Raw genomic sequence first — 6,000 nt, forward strand, 5'->3', positions numbered from 1 at the left:
GTGGCTAAACATTCTATATCATCTTATAACTCTATCCTTTCCCACGGGGACATGAGAATCTTTATTATATTGCCTAGTTGTTTTGTGTAACTCAGTTAAGTTCTTTTTGGTTTCTCTTCAACCTCTTTTTTCCAGTTTCTATTTGTACAGAGCTGAGGCAATGACCTTGAAACCCTGAGCTAATACATATGCATACTTAATGGTACACTATGGAACAGAGTCATGTTCTATCAGTAGCAAAGTATCCAGAAATAGAATATGATGCCTTTGTAGAAGAAAATGAAAAATAAAATATTAAAAGCTTCACAATAAAGGGATTAAAATATTTGAGCAAGTCATTCCACGGAAAAGGAAGAACTTGGTGTCTCAAGAGAACATAAATATAATTTAGTTTTTCCAAATCTCTGGGTTTTTTTTCTATTATTTAATGAATGGATCCCAAAATAACTTTGTCTCCTAAGGAAATTTACTTTACTTACCAAAAAGGGGTGTTGAGCTCTTATTAAGAGATAGTTTGTGGGAATAAGTTGATCTGAAGGTTCAGGAGGGAAGACATTCTAGTGGAACAGTGTGTAGGACAGATACTTATCTGACAACATGAAGAAGAATCAACAGTAGCATCCCCCAAAGTGTGTAGCAATGCCATTCACTGAGTCCTGAATTTCAACTCTCTGCAAACATAATACATATTGTATTGCAGGAATGAAATTACCTTAGTGATAATGAAACATAAAGCAAGTGGTGTTTAAGAAATAGCATTGCTGTTCCTCTTGGTTCTCTTTGCCCTCTTAGCTCTCATTTCTCTCACTCTTGGTCCTCTCTCTGCCTCCTTTGTTCCCTCCCTTTTTTTAATCTGCCTCAATCTTATGCTTTCTCTGTCCTCTCATGGCCCCATTCATTCTACTGGCCATGTTCAGTGCATTACTTTCTCTCCTTGCTCTGGACTCTTCCAAATCCTTTAACTGTACTCTTCCTCATATCAATAGTAAAAATTTTCTCCTCAACCAAAGAAACAACAACATTATTAGGATATGAACCCAAATCTTCTTGATAAATATTGTTACTTTCATGGTTTTGCTTAAAAAGCATTTTGCTATTCATCTATAAAATTAGATATTATGCTATAAAATCTATTTTCCTATTTCAAATAAGCAAATATTCCTGGGAAGTCCTACTTGACTCATCCAAATCAAGCAGATAAGGATTTTCTTTGTGGCATAAAAGATATATGCTTCTCTGTGATCTGTGATGTGGAATGTGATTAATACATATGATACTTAAAATAGATTTGTACTTCATTGTAAGCATTGATGTGGAACATTCATGTTCCAGACTTAATATACAATTTATAATGAAGATTATAACATGACAGAAGATGGAGAATGTATGAACAGATAAGTAGGTATATGATTTATAGGTAGGTAAATGATACAGAGATGGAAGGTAGATTGATGGACAGTTTGATGAAATGACTCATCGTGTCCATTACATTAGAATGCATGCTTGTGATTTTTTCCTTAAGACTAAGACAATTCCTTAAGTGGAATTGTCACAATTAAACATATTTCAGGACTCTTTCATATAATATCTGAAAATGTAAAAAAAAAAAAAAAGTTATCCTGAAATGCCTATTTTCATAACGAGTCCATTTTCATTTAACTAAAGATCTGTATGATTCCTAGTGAAATTCTAAAATCTTTGAAATTCTAAAATCTTAACAGAAGTAACAAAGTTTTAGAGCTAGTCTCAACCAATATAAACCTCCAAGGAAGAAGCAGAAAGAAATGTACACCTGTAGAATGTGTCCCAACAAGACAGTTTGTGACATAATTAGGAGAAAATAAGACTTGGAGGCAGGCACCATCTGGAACAATGACATATGGTTAGAGAAGAAACAATGGACCCCAGAGGCAGCAGCCAGGTTGAAACAAGTCATCTTGCTCTTCAGCCACAGTGCAGTGGGACAGGCAGGCATTGTTTTATGAAAGGTTTACTGTGAAAAAGAACCCAGGGAATCCAGGAAGAAGATGATAGAAATGCCAGTGATAGAAGGATGGAAAGGCTATGCTTGTTACCACCGCTGCACAAGGCCAAGGATGGAGCAGGAGAGTGTTTTCTTGAAGAATTGTTGAGCAAAGAAGGCATTGTAAAACTTCTATGCTTCATAGTTGAGCGAGATTGGTTTTATATTACAAGTTTCTCATTAGTTATGATAGGGATTTTTATTTAATTATCAGCCCCCTGAGGGTAACCACCATGCCTGTCTAGGGAATTAACCATGACTAGCTTTTTGCTTAGGTTCATGGAATCACAGATGTACAGAATGAAAACATTAAATGCATTTTACACACACACACACACACATACACACACAATTTTTGAGATTATACTATAATCACAACATTTCTCCTTTACCTTTCCTTCCTCCAGTCCCTCCCACATATCCATCTTTCTCAAATTCATGGCCTCCTTTTTTATTAATTTTTATTGCATTCACACACACACACACACACACACACACACACACACACCATATATTACTCAGCTTATATAACATTACTTGCTATTACCTGGGGAAGACCACCTCTCTTGCTCAAATTTCCTCAGTTGGCTACAGCTCTTTGTGTGGTTGAGGTTTCCCCTATCCACTTTTGCATATCCATTGGTATTGTCCTTGTTCATCTCATACTAGGGCAGTAACGTTGATGAGAGTTTATGGGTATAGCTTTTGATATTACTGGGGAAACAATCTTACAGCAAACTCCTTGATCCTCTGGCTTTTACACTCCTTCTTCCCTTTTTCTGCATTGTTTCATGAGCCTTAGATTCAGGATATAAATGAATTCTTAAAATATGTCTTAGCTTCATGAAATCACAATCTTTCATTTAATAGACAAAGAAAATGAGGGCCAGAGTCTAAGAATTGGCCTAACCAACACAGATAGTGACCAAAGAGACTGAGAGAAGATTTCACTGTCATTTATACATCTTCAGTCCCCAGTACACTCCCATTCTCAGGCTCCACTTACCACCCATCTCAGATGCCACATGGAGAACATGATAACTGCACCTTAGACAAAGCAGCTGCAGGCAATGAGTTCTAGTAACTGTGCATGCTGTTCTGAAACTACCCAGACAACTTGCTCATCTAGAGCCATTTTAATGCCTTTGGCACAGAATTTAGAAGAGATATGTTGATCACCCTTCAGCAGTTGTTCTCCCAAGGAGTCTTACATTGTTGCACACAAATTAGCATGGAATAGGGGTGCTAAAGAGTAGACTTGTGCTTATTTTAATCATGGAAGGCAGAAATCTGAAATGAAGATATCAGCATAGTTGCTCTCTTCTGAGGTCTTTCTTCTTGGATTTATAAGCATGGTATTCCCTGCAGACGTGCTGGATGGTATTCTGTCTCATGAAGATAATGGCTTTATTGGATGGAACCCACCTGCCGACCCTTTTAACTAATTAACTGAAATAAAAACACATGATTATTTGCTAGGGCATTGTGGTGCATAACTGTCTAGGCTACACAATGAGTTGCTGTCTCAAAACCAACAGTTCTGGGGATGTAGAACAGCTGATTAAATGGAAGAAGCCCTGGGTTTGATGCCAGCATCACAGAAACCTAGCAAGACTGATATGGCTGTGATCTCAACACTCTGGATGTATAATCAGGGATATTAGAAGTTTCAGTTCATCCTCTTATTACATAGTGAATTTGAGGTCACCCTGAGATGTATGAGACTATCTCAAAAATAAAATAATAAAATATTTTAATTAAAGCAATAGAAAACAAAATAACCCATCTCAATAATGTTACAAAATGGGGCCATATTATGTTCTAATTTATTATGAGTAAAGGCTTCTCAGCACTTCAACACTTGAGTTTTGAGAGATGACCAATCAGTCCATGTCCTTTGAAGGAAGAAAGAGAGGGAAAGATGATCATGGTATATCTTTTGAATTGTGCAAGAGTAAATAATACCTTAAAAATATTTTTAAGACTCAGAGCTTTGGAGCCTGTCACCAGCGACCAGATCAGGATCATCTCCCTAAACATTCCTCAGAATGAGCTTCTAGGCCCCACCCACACTCATGCAGCTGGCAGTGCAAAGCCTGATGAAGAATGAGACCTTGGCCTATTCTGTAGGATCTGCCAATGACATTCTTTCCCCCACTGTTCAAAGAGGCCAACACTCAGAGAAGAGCACAGATGATTGAGGCCCCAGTGGAAGACTGGCCCTATCCTTGCCTTCCTGTTGGTTTGCTGATGAACAACCCCCATTTAGAGACATACCAGACTGTGTTGAATGGAATAGACACATGGCTGGAATGGAGGTTTCACCTGAGAAGGCAGAAGCTTAGAGTGGTTAACTTGAGGAATATGCACCATGATTTCTGGAATGTGTGGACTGGAAGAGAGGGTGGAGACTACTCAGCAGAAACTTTGCCTGAGCAGCAAGTAGTGAAGAGCCTTTCTAGATGCACACTGAGGTGGCATTTGAAGGTTGTCACTGAACTTCAGTTACCCCAGGATGAATACCAAACACAATTGTTGCACTGGGCAAAGACGAGAAGGGGTTCCCTGCAGCTGTGCTGTGTGAACTGAAGATTGGGGCATTATCAGTATACTGAGTCAGGAAAGTCTTAAAAAATTTATAGACAGAGTTCATCAAGGAGTTTGGACTGAATATAGTGTGTAATCTCTCCACACTGGCAAATTTTGTGCTTTGCATCTGCAAGATGAGTAATCTTCATGAAATCATGCTAGAACGTATCTTCAAAAGAAGGACTACTACTGACATGGAGAAGTGTGTCACCAAGATCGTTCCTCCGTTGTCCAAACTCAACTGTTTCAAGCATCTCACCATGGATAAAGTCTGTTTCCACGATGACTTCATGAAACAGTTGCTTAGGTGCCTGAAGACCCCCTTGGAGTTGCTGTTCATCTCTCTCTGCAAGTTCTCACAGTCAGACTTGGATTCCTTTGCCCCGTGGAGTCACTGTCAGCTTGATCATCAGTGCTTGAGAAATGTCATTTTAAGTGATTTGAATTTCATGCCTCTCATAGTTTCCTTAGAGAGTGTTGCAGACACTCTGCTGACTCTGGAGTTAGAAGATTGTAGGATGAAGGACCCTGACTTCAGGATCCTTTTCCCTGCCCTGAGCCAATGCGCCTAGCTCACCAGCATCAATTTCTATTACAATGACATCCCCACCAAATGTCCTGAAAGACCTCCACCACAGTGCCAACCTAAGCCAGCTGACTAAGGAGCTGTATGCTGCTCCTAAAGAGCTCTGTAATCACTTTGGTTATATCAATGTAGAGGACTTTCCCAATTTGTGCTGAGCTGAAGAACACTCATCACTGTAAGGCAGGCCAAGTCAATCTGCTTTGGTAACAATGCCTGTTATGACTGTGGTAGCCTTATTTCTATGAACAGGAGACCATACTTTGTGATTGCTGATTGTAAATTCCTCCTGGGTACTAAGAAGTGAATGCATGGGGACAGGCTTCTCATGCAGAGGCGTGTAGAATACTTGATTTTAGACATTGTTCAGTGTGATAGGAACAAAATTGTGTGCAGCGGGGACAGAACATGGGAACTGACATTGTGAGCACATTGTGACAGTGAGGTTGTGTGTTGTGGAGTCAGAAAGAGAGTTCTACATTTCCAAATGTAGCTCCTGTCAGGACAGGCTCTCCAGGGGCTTTCTTCTACATATAAAGCAATGGTTAGATCCTCAAATCCTGATAATCTCTCTGTGGTATGCTTCTCAGTCATTAATCTGATTCTCAAGCCCATGGTGAGGACAATCCTTTAACTGTACACAGGAATGGAAAGATTCTATCTTGTCTAAGCTCTTATTGGCGAAGACCTCTCAACATTCAAGTGAACTAAAGCTAGTGAGACATTGTTTTCCCAATTGTGCACCTTCCCAGTGGATTATATGTCCAGTTTTCAAAGTAGCAATATATGCAAAACCAAGGCTTGA

General features: G+C 39.2%; 1 pseudogene; it reads left to right on the forward strand.

The window, feature by feature from the left end:
* Positions 1–4,071: 4,071 nt before the first annotated feature.
* LOC114705458 lies at positions 4,072–5,502 on the forward strand (annotated as a pseudogene).
* The last annotated feature ends 498 nt before the right edge of the window (positions 5,503–6,000 follow it).

The sequence above is a fragment of the Peromyscus leucopus genome, chromosome 20, assembly GCF_004664715.2.
Source record: "Peromyscus leucopus breed LL Stock chromosome 20, UCI_PerLeu_2.1, whole genome shotgun sequence".
Taxonomy (NCBI): Eukaryota; Metazoa; Chordata; class Mammalia; order Rodentia; family Cricetidae; genus Peromyscus; species Peromyscus leucopus.